The sequence below is a fragment of the Gossypium hirsutum genome, chromosome D08 (assembly GCF_007990345.1).
Source record: "Gossypium hirsutum isolate 1008001.06 chromosome D08, Gossypium_hirsutum_v2.1, whole genome shotgun sequence".
NCBI classification, from domain to species: domain Eukaryota; kingdom Viridiplantae; phylum Streptophyta; class Magnoliopsida; order Malvales; family Malvaceae; genus Gossypium; species Gossypium hirsutum.
In genome coordinates, this window is record NC_053444.1 from 47,287,644 (window position 1) to 47,308,639 (window position 20,996).

At 33.6% G+C, this 20,996-nt stretch overlaps 1 non-coding gene across 1 annotated transcript; it reads left to right on the forward strand.

Annotated features, from left to right (window-relative positions):
- The first annotated feature begins 6,674 nt into the window (after nt 1–6,674).
- On the forward strand, nt 6,675–6,781 carry LOC121220590 (small nucleolar RNA R71). Its single transcript, XR_005917811.1, has one exon. It is a non-coding gene; the product is annotated as a small nucleolar RNA R71 (small nucleolar RNA).
- The last annotated feature ends 14,215 nt before the right edge of the window (nt 6,782–20,996 follow it).

The following is a 20,996-nucleotide window of genomic DNA, read 5'->3' on the forward strand; positions in this document are numbered from 1 at the left end:
CTTTTGATTATGAGATTTGGAAAATGGATTTCAAGATAACATTATTGAATGACAATGATAAAGAGAGCATCTATATGATGCAGCCCACCAGATATATAGCTAAAGGAAATGAGCATAAAGTTTGCAAACTACTTAGATCCATATATATACTTAAGCAAACATCTCGCTCATGGAATCAAATATTTGATCAAGCAATCGAGACTTTTGGATTTGAGAAAAACATAGATGAACCTTGTGTTTATAAATGTATTGGGGATGAAAACCTGGTCTTTTTTGTTCTATATGTCAATGACATTCTACTAATTGGGAATGATGTAGGGACATTGTCATTAGTTAAACTGTAGTTAACTCAATAGTTTAGCATGAAGAACTTAGGAGAAGCTAGTTTTGTTCTAGGTATTTGAATTTTATGAGATTGAAAGAAAAAAATGATAGAATTATCTTAAGCTCCATATATAGACAAGATATTGGAACATTATGCAATAACCGATTTGAAGAAGGAAAATCAAACTTCTGTATCAGGATTTCACCCTTCTTTGGAGGATTATCCCCATACAGTAGAAAAACGAGAAAACATGAGAAATGTTCCTTATGCTTTGGTAGTAGGAAGTCTCATGCATGCTATGTTATGTGTAACGCGTGATTTGTACAAGTGTACATAGTCATTATCAAGTAATAAGTAAGTATAAGAGTTATCGTCTCCATAGGGACTGTATATGTTAATCAATATTTTGTAAAATTAAAGTTAATAGTTTGGTGAGAAAAACACAATAGTTTTGATTGGTTGATGTTAAGTAAAAATAATTATCTAGATGCAAAATGATCCCTAATGCAAATTAATCTAAGTATGATGATTAATTAGAATGGATGAGGTGGATTTAGCAGTAGAATTCACAAGATTTCAACAATAATAACATGCATAGACTAGAATAATCACATCAATTAACTTAGTTCATTTTCATCATGTTAATAATGATCCGGAACATATTCCATGGCAACTTGATCTTTCATGAGTTTGAAACCAATATTAAGTCCTTTCGAAATCTTTTACTTAGAAAAACATGCATTTTATTGATCATATTCAACTAAGGGTTTCTTAGAATTCATGTGAAGTAACAGGGACGGATTAGGTTTGAAACAATTTAACCACATAAACCAAAAAAAATATGCAAGATAATAAAGCTCTTTCGAGTTATTATGAACCTTTAATTTAGTCAGGTTAGGATCTAAATTAAGCATGCACCTTTCAATTATTGGGTCCACTAGTCGTCTTCTGGTTAGGAGCGCTCAACTAATTCTAATGTAGTCAATCATGTATGAATGAAATACATGATTGAGTTTAATTAAAAACATGATCGATTAAGGCACAAAATATCGTAACATGATTTAAATAAACTTTATTGAATTGATGCAATAATCTAGCTAAACAAAATTAGGCTACCATTTTTAATGAAAAAACATTAAAGCAAATTGCAAACATGTTGAATAACAAGAACAACAATAAATATTAGGGAAGAAAGCACTCAGAATAATTTCGGCAATCCTTGGAAATTGATCGTGGTGGCTTCCTTTGATCCTTGTAATTGTTTCTTTTTTAAGATGCTCCTCAAGGTGGCTAGCCAAGAGAGAATTTTCTCAAGGGATTGCTAACTAAATGAAGGGGAAAATTGAGGGTTTATGAATGAGAGAAATGAGAGGTCAGTGAATGATGAGAGGAAATGAAGGATGAATGTTAAGTGAGAGATGATTGAAATGAGGAATGGAGGTGGGTATTTATAGTGAAGGATGGTAGGTGTGTTTACTAAAAATAGCATGATGAATCCCTTAGATTTTTCCTTCCCATGGCCGGCTATAACTTGTGGAGGAGGGAGTTGTTTGGTTGCTTGTTTGCTTTATTCATGCATAAAATCTTGTTTGAATCAAGCATGGGGTGACGATTTCTTGGGCAAACTTGTTGTGTTGATTTTCAATTGTTATCTAAATATAGAGACCTCCAAATAGTTATTCCAAAACTGATTTTTGGCTGCTCAAAACACCATTGCTGAATTGGGCTTATCTTCCCTTGTTTGGAAGATTTTGTGACCCATTAAGCTATCAGACTTGTCCATCATGTGATACCAGTTTAACTGGATCAAGGTAACATCTTCATGACCCAAATTACATGCTTTTTTCGTCCACTAGGGTAGAAATAATCTCATGCCTATGCAACAATTAAAATCATATAAACTTCATGGTCCCACAACATAATTAAATATAGCACATTAATATGTAGCATAAAATAATTAAATTATGTACAAAATTAATACATAAAAGCATAAAATTGCACACTTTATTAAATCATGCCCATTATCGTAATATGAACAAAATTCACCCAATTAACTATCATATTCTTAGGATTTTATAATTTTTCAAGTCAAAAGGTGCCAAAAACAACTATAAAAACTCTATATAAATTAGAGTTTACACATCCCTAAACTTAATCTATTGTTCGTCCTGAGTAATGCAAAGTAAAAAATTTAGATAAGGCAACCTTGCAATAAGTTTAAATAGAATCATTAAATAGAATCAACTTTTGCACATAAACATACATCAACAAAATCATGCTCACAAATTCTTTTTATTGATAAGTCACTCATATGCAAACATTATTCCAAAATTTTGTCCTAAGTGCGGGAAAATGCTAACATAAGTCACAGAGTGCATGCTATTCAAGGTCATATATATCATTTACCATTCAATCAAAGTTTCCTTATCAATTAAACAAAAAAATCACAATGTTTAATTAATGGTCCTCATATGTTAAATTTAGCAATTCCTCTCCACTAATGTAGTCAGCATAATCATCCAAATCAATAGGTCTTTTATAGGGTTTTAATGGGGCTAGGCTCAAGGTAGGGATAAAGAGAAGTGAATTTTTAGGTTCAGTAATCTTAACCCTAACTTTTCCTTGGATTCCTTCGAGGTACATCCTTCCTACTAACGAGTTTTACCATCCCCAAACTTAATTTAAAGCATTATGCCCAACTATACTTCTCAATATTTTGAGTATTTATTTTGCTCTTTTTACTTTGACATTGAATAGAGATTTTTTTTGAATCATACATAGAACATATACATCTTTTTTTTTATTTTTTCCTTTATCTTTGCTCACTAAGAAAAGTATAGTTAAGATAGGTGCAAAAATACGATAAAACTTAAAAAGATGGTAATATGGCTTATGATGTAAGTGAATAACAATAAAATAGGCTTAAATGCTCAAACTAAAGTTTCAAGGGTTAAATATGGTAGGCTTGAAAGGCTCAAATGATCCAAAGAAAACTATGCCTAAATCATGTTTAGATTCTTATGCCTCTTAGGACTTCGCCTCAAGAAAGCTACTAAGTCAATTCTAAGGGCTTAAACCTTCATGCATGTCTATTTCTAAGGAAATTAAATTTTCATGGCAAAAAACTACATAAGACCTAAAAACATACAGGCATTCCACAACCTAAGATAACATAAAAAAACTCAGATAAAATCAGAAATCATACTTGCGTTTGAGCTAACTTATGAACAAAAATTTTTTTGAACATCATTTTATTTCAGCATGCTTATGTGTAATCATTGAATCATACTTAAGAAAAAAAATTAAAATTCATGCACTTATTTCCTTACCTCCTTTAAAAAGAAGCAATGTCTTCATTGCGAGAACAAAGTAATGAATGAGAACTGAACACCAGGTAGGATATCAAGAAAAGAGAGGTGAGTCATGAAGATTGCTTAAGTACCAAGTCTTTCTTAACAATCCAATCCTAAACATGTTCATTCCCATTACCACATCACTTCGCTTGTTATAATGAAGAGGCATTGAGCTTAATTTGTTCATGTTTGCAACTTCCTATTTATTGTGCGAAAGCAAACTACTAACTAAGAAAAGAAATATAAATGCCTAAAAATAAATATTTAAGAAAAGAAATTTCTCCCTTTTTATTAATTTGTGACATTCATTTTTTCCCGAGATTGCTACAGTGTGGGGAAGATGTTGAGGTGAAGGGAAGGGGCAACGAGTGTTGGATATTTTTCACCACATCACTGTTCTGGCTCTCGAGCCCAAAACTATAAAATTTATTACCTGTATTGAAATAAAACTTGATAGAAATGAACTGATTAAGCCTTGGGCCAACTTGACCTTCTTATTGAAATAATAAAAAAGAAAATAAACTTAAACTTAAAAACAAAAATTAAATTCATTTTAGGCTACTTAAAAAATTTCTTCTTGAAAAATTACATCAAATTAAATTTCTAGGAAATGTTGGAAGGGTCGCAAATGGTCCCGCTTAAATTCCAATCTCCTTAGATAAAATTAATTTGAAGTACTAATTCAAGAAAAATAATTTCTAAGTATGCCATGTATTCAAATGAGAGAAAAAAAAAGAACTAAAAATAAATTAAAGACTGAGAGAGTGAAGTGAATCCCTCAATGTTATTGTCACTGACAAAGGCGATGAAAAATGACCATTTATCATACCAACTATATCCATCTAGAAAGAAGAGATAATGTTGCCCAGGAATTATATTAAATATTTGATCAAAGAATAGTAGTAGGAAATGGTCTTTTTGTTTTGTTTTGCTCGACCTTTTTTCATTCATACAAATCTGCCTACCCATGATAATCCTTAACCAAATCAACTCATTTTCTGTTATACCTTCTTTCTTTGGTACAAGTCCCACCCACTGAATGTCATAGATGGGATCCATGATCCTTGCTTTTAACCATTGAGGCTCGAGTTTCCCAGGATCAGATAATCTAGATTGAATCAAGCTCTTTTGTCCCTTGATAGAACTCTTTTCAGTTTCTAACATCTTTTTCAAAATTATGAAGTCTAAATCGAGTGACTCTTCTTTTGATGGGTTGGGTTTCTTGTACTCATGTGATGATAGCTCTAATGATTCGAACTGAGCTTTTGAACTAAATCCTTCTGAATTAGCTTCCAAACATGTTTCATCCTCATCTTGATGTGGAGAGTCAGATGAAATACCTTATAATGGATTATTGTATTCTAATTTTGTAGGAACTAACGAATCTTCCTTGGAGACAGCAGAACAATCTTCAACCTCATCAGGAGATCTTACGGCTTAAGTATATTAAAAATCACCTATTCATCTTGAGCTCGCATTGTGAGTTCACCTTTCTGTACATCGATTATCATCTTGCTGGTTGCCAAGAAAGGCCATCCTAGGATGATTGATACTTTTTATTTGCTTCAAAATCTAAGATAATAAAGTCAACAAGAAATATGAATTTATCAACACATACCAATACATCCTCGACCTTTCCTTCTGGAGTGTAACTGTAGTTAGTCTGGCCTTTCCAATACTTAATCATCTAAACACAGGCGTAGGCATCAAGTTGATACTTGATCCCAAATTGCACAAGGCCTCGTGGATCCTTCAACTTAGGAGGCAACTTTTTCTGAAAAAATAGGCTACATTATGTAGTCAGGGCTATAGTTTCAAATTCCATAAACCTTCTCTTCTTAGATAGAAATTCCTTCATAGCTTTTGCATAGTTTGGCATTTGCTCCAAAGCTTCCACCAACGGAATGTTGATGCGTAGCTGTTTCAACACATCCAACATTCTCTTGAATTAAGTATCTTGTTGTCGCTTATGTTGTTGGAGTATTTGAGGATATGAAGGTTGTGGAACTTCGGCTTGGAATGGACAGCTCTTTCGAGGTAATATATCTGCATCTAATGAAGGGGTTAGCTTCTCAGAATTTACTAGTTTAGATTTTACCTCTTCAGAATTTGCAAAATCTGGCTTCTTTGGTGTAGGAATTTCAACTGTTGGTTGATTTTTGCCTTTCTTGGGAGGTTCATTTTCAACCTCAACTTCCTTGGGTTCCAAAGTCCTTCCTCTTCACCAAGCGGTCGCTTTGTAATTCTCCTTGCCCGATTTTCTTAGGTTCTCCGTGTCACTAGGCAAAGCTCATTGTGGTCTACTTCGAAGTTCATTGGCTATCTGCCCCATCTAGTCCTCTAAATTTCTCAAAGTTGCATCATTCTTCGCCATGTATGCTTTTAATAAGTTCTCAAGATTATTAGAAGACTTAGTTATTGGAGGATTTTCTATGTAGCTTGGTACAATACCTTGGGGTTTGCTTCTAAGATCATTAGCTAATTATCCCATTTGATTTTCTAGATTCTTCAATGTTGTCGCTTAGCCTTGAATCAAGGCATTATTTTTAGCAATATATGCTTTCAAAAAATTCTCCAAATTATTGGAAGGTTCAACTTGTTGTGGTTTTTGAACTTATTGATTAAAACCAAGAGGTCGATTTGCTCTATGCTGCATGTAATTGTTGTTTAGTCCACCTCCCTGGCAGTAGATTGGTGGCTGAGCTGTAACATAATTTAAACTGTTAGTAGTAAAATTTTTTGACATTGAAGAGATAGAAGATACCTGAGCTTAGGGTGAAGTAAGGACATCTATTTCATGTACTTTGGCTACTCGTCTTCCTAAAGGTGCTTGATTTATCAGCCACTGGTAATTGTTACTGGCTATTATCTCGGTGATCTTGTAAGTGTCATTATATGTCTTCGACAAGAGAACACCATTTGCAGAAACATCTACCACCAACCTTGTATGTGCATTGAAACCATTATGAAATGGTTCCAATTAGATGCAATGCGAAATCTCGTGGTGAGGGCATTTACGTAGTAGCTCTTTGAATCTTTTCCATGCCTCGTATAGGGACTCATAATCTATTTGTTGGAAAGTGGTGGTCTCATTCCACAACTTAGCATTTTTGCTAGGTGGGAAATACTTAACCAAAAAACGTTTAGCTAATTCTTGCCAAGTTGAAATTGAATTAGATGACAACGAATTAAGCCATGCTCGTGCTTGTGCTCAATCCCATAACGAATACAGAAACAACTTCAATCTCAATTCATCTTCAGTTACATCGACCATTTTAAAGGAATTGCTCGCCTCTATAAACAATCGAAGGTGAAGATGTGGATCTTTTGTGGGCATTCCACTAAATTGGCCTATTGTTTGAAGCATCTGAAACATCACAGGCTTCAATTCAAAATGTAGTACCTCGATCTCTGGTCTCCAAATTCCCGAGTTTAGTTCGTTAAAAAGTGGCACAACATACTGTCTTATTGGGTGATCCCTATCATCAGCAATAAGGATTGGATTATGAGCATTAGCGACTCCATTCCCTTGAGCATTGTTTTGATTCTCAAGGTCCTTTTCTGCAGCTTGTCTCTAGGCTAATCTTTCTCGTCTTCTTTGTCTAAATGCCCGTTCGATTACAGGGTCTACAAAGAGTAAATCGATGATTCGATCTATAGTCATGAAGACTTGAAAAGAAAATATAAAAAAATTAAAGAATTAATTTGTAAAGTTAGAAATTAAATAAAAATAAAATAAAAACTAGATTGCAAAAAATAATTTAAAAAACATGATTAAGGCAATAGTCCCCGGCAATGGTGTCAAAAACTTGTAATGCGCGGTTTGTGCAAGTGTACACAGTCCTTATCAAGTAATAAGTAAGTATAAGAGTTATCGTCTCCACATGGACTGTATATGTTAATCAATATTTTGTAAAATTAAAGTTAACAATTTGGTGAGAAAAACAAAATAGTTTTGATTGGTTGATGTTAATTTAAAATAATTATTTAGATACAAAATGATATCTAATGAAAATTAATCTAAGTATGATGATTAATTAAAATTGATAAGGTGGATTTAGCAGCAAAATTCACAAGATTTCAACAACTATAACATGTATAGGCTAGAATAATCACATCAATTAACTTAGTTCATTTTCATCACGTTAATAATGTTCCGGAACATATTCCATGGCAACTTGATCTTTCATGAGTTTGAAGCCAATATTAAGTCCTTTCGGAATCTTTTACTTAGAAAAACATGCATTTTACTGATGATATTCAACTAAGGGTTTCTTAGAATTCATGTGAAGTAAAAAGGACGAGTTTGGTTTGAAACAATTTAATCACATAAACTTAAAAACTGTACAAGATAATAGAGCTTTTTTGAGTTATTATGAACCTTTAACTTAGTTGGGTTAGGATCTAAATTAAACATGCACTTTTTAGTTATTGCATCCACTAGTCGTTGTCTAGTTAATATCACTCAACTAATTCTAATGCATCCATAACATGATTTAAATATACTTTACTGAATTGATGCAATCATCCTAGCTAAACAAAATTAAGCTACCATTGTTAATGAAAAAAAATTAAAACAAATTGCAAACATGTTGAATAACAAGAACAACAATAAAGATTAAGGAAGAAAACACTCAAAATAATTTCAATAATCCTTTGGAACTGATCGTGGTGGCTTCCTTCGATCCTCGTAATTGCTCCTTCGCAAGATGCTCCTCAAGGTGGCCAGCCAAGAGAGAATTTTCTCAAGGAAGTTCTAACTAAATAAAGGGGAAAATGAAGGGTTTATGAATGAGAGAAATGAGAGGTTAGTGAATGATGAGAGGAAATAAAGGATTAATGTTAAGTGTGGGATGATTGAAATGAGGAATGGAGGTGGGTATTTATAGTGAAGGATGGTAGGTGTGTTTACTAAAAATAGCATGATGAATCCTTTAGGTTAGTGAATGATGAAAGGAATCCTCCTAAATATGGTGACTATGGGGTGGACAGCAACTCATAAAGCAGATGGGAAAAATGTGCAAAAATTTAATAAAAAGAATGTGAACATGGGGGCTTGAACTTAGGACCATCATGATAATTAATGAGTATTTAAACCACTAGACCAAACACTTCCTTGTTCTCAAACTTGTTCACTAACAATAAAAAGTGACAGTTAGGCCTCATTCGGCCCCTAAGGTAAATAAAAGACTCAATTTGCACATTTTATTGAATATAAATAAAACTAAGAAAACTTAACTAAAGCATCACAAAAAATGCTTGTATTCAAGTTCTTTAAATGTAAAAACAAGTTTAATTTTCTACACTGAATTACGATAGATTAACACTCCAAGGTAAAAATTGTCATGAGGTTTCCTTTTAAAAAAAAACTAGTCATGCATGACTTTCAAAGAGATTTTCCCAAGAAGAATAACAAATGAGAGCATGTTCATGATGGGTGTTGGGTCAATGGTTACACACTCAAGATCATCTCTTATTAAATAGTTTCCCAAGATACGATATTTAAGCTATAGATGATGGCCAAACGTTAAATGGTTATTAGTTCGTGTAGAGTCTTGAGAATTAAGATTCACGAACTGATTAAATGTAATCCATGCTATTGCTAGTTAATCATGGGACCCCAAGGCGACAAGGTTGATGAGTGTGAAAATGATTGTATTAACAAAAAAATTATTTTTCAAGATTTTAATACAAGATGCATGTATCATACTGCATTCTTGATATGTTGCTGAAATGAAAAATATTTGCTTAATAAAAATATAGTAATTAGTGAATCTTTATTTTTTTTTCAGTTCAAATGTGTCTCATACTCCTCTTATTAGCATTCTTACTGAGAATAAATTAAATGGTGATAACTTTCAAGAATGGAAACGAAACTTGCTAATAGTTCTCAGCTGTGAGAAACACAAATTTGTTCTTGACGAAACATGCCCTATTGAAGCTCAGCCTAAAGTGAGAAATCGCTGGAGAGATTTTGACTCGATTACTCGAATTTATATGTTAGCGAGCATGAGTAGTGTTTTGCAAAAGTAGCATGAGAATTTTCGTACTGCAAAAGGAGATCATGGAAAATTTGGAGGATTTGCTTGGAGGCCAAGTTGTATTTGCTCGACAAATCGCTTACAAATTTGATGAATTTTCAACAGAAAATTGACACTCTGGTCAAAGAACATATGCTTAAGCTTATGAGATTCTTAGCGGAAGCGGAGGACAATGGGGTTGAACTAGATGTGAACAATCAGATTGAAATAATGTTCAAATCCTTAACCAAGGAAGTTGTTGGTTTTAGGGCCACTTACAACTTAGGGAATAAGGCGTTTACCTTGACTCAGCTGATGATGGAATTACAATCCTATGACTTGTGCTGAATGATGGTAAGTCGGTTAAGGAGAAACCTAAAGCAAACTTAGCTATGGGCCCTTATTCCTCTAAAGGAAAACATAAAGCTAAGGGAAAGAAGAAACTGACTAAGTCTTCAGTTTCACCTCGTGTGGATAGGAAAAAGGCGAAGAAGTCAAAAGATCCTAAAAAGATCAAATGTTTCTTTTGCAACAGGAAAGGGCATTTCAAATCAAATTGCAATGAGTATTTGGATTACTTAGCCAAAAAGGGAAAAGGTAAGGAACTCTTTATGGTTGAAGCTTGCTTAGTAGAACAATCAATTGACAATTGGGTTATTAATTCTGGAGCCACTAACCATGTGTGTGTTTCTTTACAAGGGTTTAGCAAAATGAGAATTCTACATGACAAGAGCCTCTCGTTGTGGACCAGAGATGGGAGCTATGTTTCAATCGAAGTAATGAGAGATGTTATTTTACATTTTGATAATTTTGGGAATATTATTTTAAAGAACGTGTTTTATGTACCTCATTTTAAGAGGAATTTAATTTTTATAGCATGTTTATTTTATGACGATTATACCGTGACATTCAATAAAGGGATTGCTATTCACAGAAATCATTCTTTAATTTGTAATGGATGGATGGAAAACAATCTCTACTTTGTCAAACCAAATAACTACTTAATGCTTCAAACTGAAATAGTGAATAAAAAGCTTAAACCTTCTCACTCTAATGAGGGGTGCCTATGGCACTTAAGACTTGGTTATATTAACCAAGAAAGAATCACTAGACTCGTGAAAGATGGTCCCTTAAGTATGCTTAAGGAAGTTAGTCTTCCACAATGTGAATCTTGCTTGGAAGGTAAAATGACTAAGAGGTTTTTTAATACGAAAGGTACAAAGACCAACCAACCTTTAGAACTTTTGTACTCTGATGTATGTGGTCTCATGAGCATCAATGCTTGAGGAAGTTATTGATTATTACGTGACTTTTATCGACGACTATTCTCGATATGGATATGTGTATCTAATGCATTGCAAAAGTAAAACCTTTGATAAAATTTGAGAGTTTCATGGGAAAATGGAAAAGCAATTACGTTTATCCATAAATAATCTTCGGTCTGACCGAGGTGGGGAGTACTTGTCCGGTGAGTTCTTAGGATACCTCATAGAGAATGGGATTTTATCCTAATTGATTGCGCCAGGCACTCTACAGTAGAATGACGTAGTTGAGAGAAGGAATAGAACCTTGCTTGATATGGTTCGTTCAATGTTAAGCTATTCACAACCTTCTACTTCCTTCTAGGGATATGTGATACAAATGGCTTGCGATATTCTGAATGATGTGCCAATCGAGTCTGCTTGTAAGACACCTTATTAACTGTAGCATGGAATGAAACCCACTCTAACTCAATTTAGAGTGTAGGGTTGTGTAGCAAATGTTCTGTATAAGGATGCAAAGAAGTTGGATGCACAGACAAAGTTGTGCATTTTTGTAGGATATCTAGAAGGAACAAATGGAGGATTATTCTACAATTATTGAGAAAGTTGTAGAAATACCTGTAAGCGATCAACAACATAGGGGAATCCATCATAGTTGGAGAGTTTCTAAGAAACTGGACTTCTTAATCTTTGATGGTAGTATTTATAATACGAAAGTTAATTATGAGGATGATGATCCACTCACTTATGAGGAGGCTATGCAGGACGTTGATTCCAAGCTTTTGAAACAAGCCATGGATGCCGAAATGGATTCTATGAAACCCAATACGGTGTGGGAAACTGTAGACTTACCGGTTGGTATTAAACCGATTGGGTATAAGTGGGTCTACAAGAAGAAGAGAAATGTGGAAAGGAAAGTGGAAACACACAAAGCTAGACTTGTAGGGAAAGACTATACATAGAAAGAAAACATCGATTACGATAGGACCTTCTCTTCGGTAGCCATGCTCGAGTCTATCTACATATGCTTATCCGTTGCCATTACTTTCAATTATGATATTTTTCAAATGGATTTCAAGACAACATTCTTGAATTGATATTTTGTTGAGACAATTTACATGGCTCAACCCATTGACTATGTTTTCAAATGTAATAAGCAGAAAGTTTACAAATTACTAAGATCCATTTATGGAATTAAGTAGGCATCCCGCTCATGGAATAAAATATTTGATCAAACGATCAAGACTTTTGGATTTGAGAAAAATGTTGATGAACCTTGTGCTTATAAGCATATAAAGGACAAAAAAGTTGTCTTCCTCATTTTGTATGTTGATAATATTCGACTTATCAAAAATGATATAGGAGAATTATCATCGGTTAAAATGTGGTTAGCTTAACAATTTAGCATGAAAGACTTGGGTGAAGCAAGTTATATTCTTGGAATTCAAATCTTTAGGGATTGAAAAAAATAAAATGATAACTCTTCTCAAGCTTTATACATTGATAAGGTATTCAAACATTTTGCAATAACCGATGCTAAGCCAAGCGTTCAACTGACTGCATCAGGTTTTCATCTTTCTTTAAATGACTGTTCTAAGATAGTAGAAGAAAGAGAGCCAATAAGTAAGGTTCCATATGATTTGACAATTGGAAGCCTTATGTATGCGATGCTTTGTACACATCTACATATTTGTTTCACAGTAGGAATGATTAGTCGATATCAAACGAATCTAAGTCGTAGGCATTGACAAGTTATAAAGCATATATTAAGGTATCTTAAAAGAACCAAGGATTATATGCTTTTGTGTTCTGGGGAGAACCTTACTCCTGTTGGATACACAAACTCAAACTTCCAAGCATGTAAAGATTCGAGAAAATCGATGTCAGGAAATGTATTTGTTCTATGTCGGAGAGTTATAGTATGAAAAAGTGTAAAACAAACTTGCACTGCTGAATCTACTATGGAGGCCGATTATGTGGTTGCTTCTGAGGCAACGAAAGAAACAATATGGCTTTGAAAGTTCTTAATCGACCTTGAAGTTATTCTTGGTATGAAAAATAGCTATAACACTATATTATGATAACAATGTTACAATAACTAATACCAAGGTAAGGAAAAGTCACAAGATGATAAAATACATTGATCAGAAGTATCACTTGATATGAGAGGTAGTAGCCGAAGAAATTGTAGATATGATGAAAGTAGCTTCTGAAGATAACCTTGCGGATCTATTTACTAAGACTTTTGTAACTAGGAGTTTTAGCAAAGACATCGAGGATATGGGAATACGAAACATGACACATTTACTTTACTAGGGAAAGTGAGAGATTTTTGGGAAATGTGCTCATATTATAGTAAACATGTAACTGTTTTTTATTTATTTCAACGATGAATAAATAAATAAAGTTAATTTCACATTTGACTATTATGTCTTTTGTATTTCTGGCTTTTATATTTTGCATGCATAGCGAAATTGTGACAAGCAAATATTAGCTCATTGATTGTCTAAGTTCAAACTAAAGATAAATGGCATTATAAAAATGTTTACATTATGAGAAAGAAAACTTACCTCAGTAGATAATCTAAATAAGTTCGTAATCTTGTAAAAGAATCAAAGTGAGCATTTGATTCAAATACTGAGAAAGGTTATCATGTCTACAATTCCAATTAGGGAGATGACTAGTCTTGGCTATCGGAGCAGTTGACATAGATGTAATAATTGGTAGAATGATACATTGGATTGGACCCAAGATGAATATATTTTGAATCTGTTTGTGAATTCACTTGTGACATTCATGGTGTGATTTACCTAAATCTTGAGTTAGCCATTGACCATGCGTATGTAACTCATGTGCTTTGATATAACTAGAGGCTTATGCTCTAAAGATGATTGAGCCCATAGCCGGTATGTTGGGTACATGACTTGTGTATGGCATGGCTTTACGAGCAATATTTTAATTCATAGCTCAATTAAAGATTTAATATATCCTCTCATTGGCATTATGTGGATTGATAAATATGGAACGTGGCCACGGGTTGCTAGTTATTGAACGAGCAATTTATCACAGTCATTTGTTGATAGTGATCATGCTAATCATTAAGATGACATAATGGTGACAATGAGATAAAATAGGATTATATTGAGTGAACAAATTTAACTCAAAGGAATCAAGAATATCATATGAGGGTAACACCCCATGATGAGGTCATTAGACAAAGAAGTTGGATGAATTGCTTTCGTAAAGAGTATAAATAATGAGTTTTCAATCATGGTACTTCTTGTGAACTGACTCCATGATTAAGTAATTGCGAATTACCGAAACGATACTTTTGGACATAATTCCAATTACTAGAGCCTAATTGTATATGTCCGATTAATCCCTCCACTAGCTCAAAAAAGCTCAATCAGATTGCATTTGAATAAGAAGAAAATTCTACGACTTTGAAAATAATTTAATTGATTCGATTTATTTGATGTGGAATTAAATTAAGTAGTCGTGAGAATTGTTCAACTAGAGAATAAGATTAAAGAATTTTATTAAAAAATTAATATGGAAAATTTGAGTGATTTTTGGAAAAATTATTTTTGATCAAGTAAAATTAAATTAATCAAATTAATTAAAATTAATATGATATTTTTGGAAATTAATTTCCAAGTTAGACAATTGGCCCAATGGGCAATTGAACTTTAAAATTGGACTTGAGATTGTAAATTGGGCCTGAGAGCCCAAAACCGAAACCAAGACCTAAAATCTAGTTGAATCGGGCCCGGTATATGAAATCGAGCCGATGGTCCAACCGAGGGCTAGACCAGTCTGGTCAGGTTGTCATTTACCCGGACCGAATCGATAGTAGTCGAACCGGCTCAGGGTGCTATAAGGGTGTCGCACCTATATCACCAGACACGGCGGTGCCGATAGCTTCTTGGTGGTCGACAGCGGTTGGTCTTCGATGGTTGAGCAATGGAAGAGTTACAGTCCTACTTAGACTTTACTAGTGAATTTGGTTTCAGATTAACTATTCCAAAAATAATATTATTTTAATATTTTAATATTAAATTAAATTTAATACTTATCTTAATAGTATTTTATTAATTTAATATTAAATTGATTATCTTAATATTAAATTTAATTTAATGTTTATCTTGTAGGTAAACATTCTATTGTTTTAATAAGATTTAATATTAAGGTGATTAAGTTTAATCATAGTTAAACACTCTCAGAGCATTGGGTAATTATTTCACACACTTAAATTCAAGAGAAACTTGTAGAGAGAAAATTCTCTGAAGAGATTATTTCAAAAAATTTCTAGAGATATTTTTCTGATTTATAACTTGACCCAAAATTTAGAGAAATTATGAAATTACCCCACTAGTAAATTTCGTGAAAAATTTTCTGATCCGAAGCGAGCCCACACTTGACAGATGTAGCTTGAGGATAGCGGAGAAGTCTACTTCGTCAAATCGCTCATCCTAAACGAATAAAAAAGGTACAATTTTGATTAAGTGTTTATTACTTTAGATATCACAACAAAGATCTTGTTTGTGAACAAATTTTTTAAAGTCTGGTTTTTCCCTAAATTTATTTTTTGCTGTGTTTTCCAAACCCATTTTTTTCAACACCAGAGGATCATCTAAACCGAAAGCTTTTACTCCAATTAAGTTGTGATACCCTATACCCGACTCGATTTGTCAGATTCAAATATAAGATGTCACAATACCTATATACTTAGCTAAATTTTACCATCTACGAAAGTCATATTGAATGTACCTCTTATTTATTTAAAATCCTTTCTAGGATAATAAGTTTGAATAAAATAAACATATTATCCTAAGAATTCTCAAGTTTATAGTATCGACAAAGGGTACCTCTTATAGTATCGGCTAATTCTTTGGAAAGCCCTTGTGGCGAATCCTTTGGAAAGCCTTTGTGGCGAATTCTTTGGAAAGCCTTTCTGGCGTATCATTTGGAAAGCCTTTATGGTGAATTATTTGGAAAGCCCTTGTGGCGTATCATTTGGAAAACCTTTATGGTAAATTATTTGGAAAGCCAATGTGGTAAGTTGTTATTCCATCCTTTTGGTAAGATCTGGGCAAGCCTATGAGGCATTATCTGAAAGAGTTCTCAGTAGTGAACCCATTTAATGATTTTGTCATGGTGACCGCCAAGACAGGGAACTTGGGGTATTTGGAATGTTGGTGGTGCAAGTGTTCGTCAAACTTGGAATTTCTTAGGTTCGGTATTGAAGTCATTTGGGATTCTATCGCTTGAACTAAATGTCAGATTCTTCAAAGCAAGTTTGGTTGTCTGGTCTAATTTGAAAATATGATGTAACTATTGTTTTGATAATTGTTGGATCTTGTAAAGAATTCCGACAAGAGTAGTACCCTTTGGGTTTCGTTCTGAGAAGCATAACTAACTACAAACTGCAAAGAAATTGTGTAATGGGATTCAAAATATGGTGTAAGGTATGAGATCTACCAATAGGATGAAATGAGTATAAGACAGTTAAGTGTAGAGATTGACGTACTATTATCCACCAACCAAGAATCAAAAAGTATCCGTGGAGGTCTTAGAGGGAACCCAAACCCTTGAGTTCAAATATTCTACGACCTCATAAAAAGGTAATAAAGGGTGAGACCTACTAAGTTCTTTTAAACTTATATGCGTCTTTTGGAATGCAGGTTTGAGAATCAAACTAGTGCGTCAAGATAGACCAAGATAGGGAATGTGCCATGGTGGTAGACCGGGGGCAATATTATGCATACAAAGGGATCTTCTTAGAAATATGTTTTTCAAATGACAAATAGTAACACATGCTATGAATATGTTTATTTTATAAAAAAAAACTATGTTGTAAGGTTTTATACTACCTTTGAACGTTTGTGACAAATGATCACAAACTGAGGTACCTTTTATGAATATGTTTATTTTATTTTATTCAAACTTATTTATTTACCATCCACAAAGGGTTTCCAAAGAATTCTCAAGTTTATAGTATCGTCAGACCTCAGTTTATGATCCTAGTGGACTACATATTTTCCACATTGGCATTTGTGTTTACTGTCCCGGCGGACCAACACAATGGATGCCATGGAGTCTCACTCACATGGTTTTACATCGTCTCGCCATCTTAGCATATAATCAAATGATGCCATGGGGCCTTACTCACATGGTCTTACACATATCATATTTTCTCGCAAGGTCGGGTCATGATCTGTCAATCTGGTTTGCAATAGAACTACCCTAGAGGAGGCATCACAAATAAAGATTCTTTCCACATTTTCATATAACATAGATTTGTTAGTACTGGAATCACATAACAAGAAGGTATTATTAGACTATGACTATAGTCACACCTATAACACAACTTACCACACCTACTCAAACTCCATGGGCCAACTTATCATGGTAGAGACACTTACGTAAATCTCATTGATATTTATAACAGAATCATACACGTTCACAAGAACATCAACCATAACATAATAAACATAAAATTGCATGCAGGTGTAAGGTTTAAAGGCTTACCATAGACTTACCTTTACTTCGACCAAGAGTTTCTGTTTTGATTGTCTTTTCTAATCCAATAGTAGCAACTTCTTAAAAGATCATATGATGTCCATTAGAATCCCCATTATAGACATTTTACTAACATTTCAACTACACGTGACCTCTATTCAAGGCCTTCTTATAACACTCTTCCTTTCTATAATTGTATCATGCAAAGCTGTAAGACTTACCAGAAGGTAGAATCATGTACTCATTAGTTGAGATCTTAGTCTAATCTTAACGAAGAAAAAGAAGAAGAAGAACAGAATGTTAAGGTTAGAAAGAAGAACCTAAATATTAAGCAGATAAAAAAACCAACTGAAATGTCCCGTTCCCATAAATATACTCTCAATCCCCTTGATTTTCCTACCAAATCCAGGGTAGGTAGAAGAAAATCTGGTGAAGGTTTACCTTACTGTTGACCAGTCATGGGGAGGTCAAATCAATATAATTGACTCCTATTGAGAAATGGTCAGCCATGTTACTTGTGATGATTTGTTTAGTTGGCTTGTTTTAATGTACAAACAATCTTTCACACATCTTGCTACTCTACTCTTTACTCTAATCTCTGCTTCTGTTGCTGCAGAATCCCGACAACTCCCAACCAAACTCGAAACCAAATCTAATTGGGTAGTACTCATGCAAATCAGGCATACCGTATCTTGGTGGTGACTTACGTTCGACTTGATTTTAAAGACAATTAAGTCTCCTACAACTTTCTCATACACTTGACAGGTTCTTAATGTTCAAACAAAACTCTAGGGTGTACCCCTTCATAGACGTGCACTCTCTTGGGCGTAATCTTTCTTCTCTTGGAAACATCCTGTGATCAATTCCTTAGATATTGCCAACGGACGAATGCTTTAACACTAGTATGCACCAATATTCTAACTCACCATCAGGCCAATAGGGTGGCAAATTATGTTTCCAAAACACGCCCAACAGTCTACATACCTACTTTACTCATGTTTTTAGATTCACCAATTTTTGGGGTGTGACAGGAACATAATCGCTTGGTTGAACGAGAGTGGGCTAGATTGGCTGATGTTTCCACTCGCCCCTCCCTTCAATTAGATAATTTATTCCATTGTCCATATCAATGTTTTTATAAAAATTCATATCAACACTTTCAATAAAATCATCCATATGATATGGAGCATTGTAATATTTACAGATCTCCTTGGGAGTGAAAATGACTTGTTTATCCCTTACAGTAACATATGAATGAATGTCAGTTCGTAGTAAGTTATTTTCCTAATGTTTCAATGATACGTAAAATTATTAGACTGCCAGAATGATAGTCGATTCTTTTAGGGTCAAGTAAAAATCAACCCACTTGTGATAATGAGCTAAATCTCACAACTCATTGCATAAAGTTAATGACGGGTCAAAACCCCTTTCTTGTATAAATATTTTCCATTAAATTTCAAGAAAATACTTTTCAACATTTTTGTGCTCAAAACGATCAGAGTCAAATCTTGCTCATTGCTCTGTGCTTGTGGTTTTTCTAAACTTTTTCAGTGCCATATTAAACTATTTTAATGAACTAGATTAAACCAAAATTTTCAACCAAAAGATTTAACTTAAAATCTAACAACCCATAAATATTAACAAGAACAAGTTTGAAATATTTAACCTCATTTGTTGATATCATTGTGATTATCGAAGACCGTTGTTGAGGAGTGGAACACGTTGTTACTTGTAAAACACAAAAGAAAGAAAGAAAAATTGCAGCATCTTTGGAGAAAAAAATCAATTTGGAGTGTTTTGTGAGAGAGATTTGGAGAGTCTAAGAGGCTAATAATCTGATTTAGGGGCTTTAGTGAGGTTAGATATGTTTTATTCTTAGGTTTTAAGGTTTAAAACTAGTGGGTTTTAAGAGTTTTCGCCTTGAATTGGGTATTTTGCTGCATAACCCGACTAGATGTTACAACAACCAATATTGATGTTGCAAGATTGCAGTTTGGAGGTCAGTGTCGTAACATTCACCCTTAGAACCTTCAAGTTTCAGTTCGAAGTTCTGTTTCGCTACTCCAGGGTTCCATTTCGCGAAACCAGGGTTCAATCTCGTGACTTTGCCCCTGATAATTCAAAATTTTAGTTCGTAGTCCAATGTTGTGACATTGCTAGCCCATCAAAAAGTGGATTAAGCTCAAGTATAGGTACTAGGGTGCACATGCATAAGGTTAGCTTTTTGGCACTAATTTTCACCAAATAGTGCCTTAGGTCACCTTAGGCATCTCAACATCCATGGGTTCAATCATGCAAGTTATAAAATTATAACTACCTACAATTCAAGTCAAACATACATGTTTTCCATAAGTAATCATTCATCGTTTGGTATACTCAATTTCTTTCACTTATTTACAGTTTCATAAAATTAACTAGCTAGTCTAAATTTTAACAACCTAGAATATTATACTATCATGTCAAATTTACAAATTTCATATAATCCATTCCTATTATGCTCTTAACCTATCACTAGTATTGTTACCTATCACTAGTATTGTTACAAGCTTAAGCACAATGCACCCAAAACAAAAAATTTTGACGAAAAAGACAATAAAAAAGTAGTAGCAAAATAATTAAAAAGTTTCTATGTAACCCCCACACTTTAGATTGCACATTATCCTTAATGTGTAACAACTCACACCCAACTCGATCACCGGATCTGAAGTACAAGGTGCCACATTCATTGATGGACCAATTTCAATCAATTTATAATATAATAATCATTCACATGTGCAATTAAACATAAATCATGATCAAATTAAAATAATAAATCAATTACAAGTCTTATTAAAGCTTACGAAGGCTCAGTACCATTTTTAGGATCGAATTAGGACTAAACTAAAAATTTTCAAAATATGACAAGAGGGTATCGCGATATCCAAGGCTTGGTATCTCAATTTCCTAGATTGCAGCTAAACTTTCCAACCTAAGGACCAAATTGTTTGTTTTCAAAATAGAACAGGTCTATATCGTGATATCGAGGGTACAATATTGCAATATCGGGAACAGACCACTAAGTCCCTGTATTTTACAAAATGCACATTCTTGAAACTTTATAAGCATAATCACATACACACTCAAATCATGCTCAGCTAACATAATCAAACCTACAATATCAATTCCTGAACATTTATACCATATTTAACCACATACACAAGTTTCATTTTCATACCAATCTAAGCATACCAATTACCTTAACTAAACTAGGCTAGTACCTTACCATCTATAATGTAAACAAATATTGCATAACATTCAAAAGCTTATGCAAACATACCTACAATCAACTAATCTTCAACATATCAACCATCCATACCATTTAGAACATATATACTAGAGACTTATAAACAACATATGATCACTTAGTCAAATCTACACCTTAGCATAACAACTTCAAAAGATACAAAAGTTTAGAATAAAAAAAAACTTGGCTCAACTTAGGTAGGTACATCCCAAACTATTAACAAAATTGGAA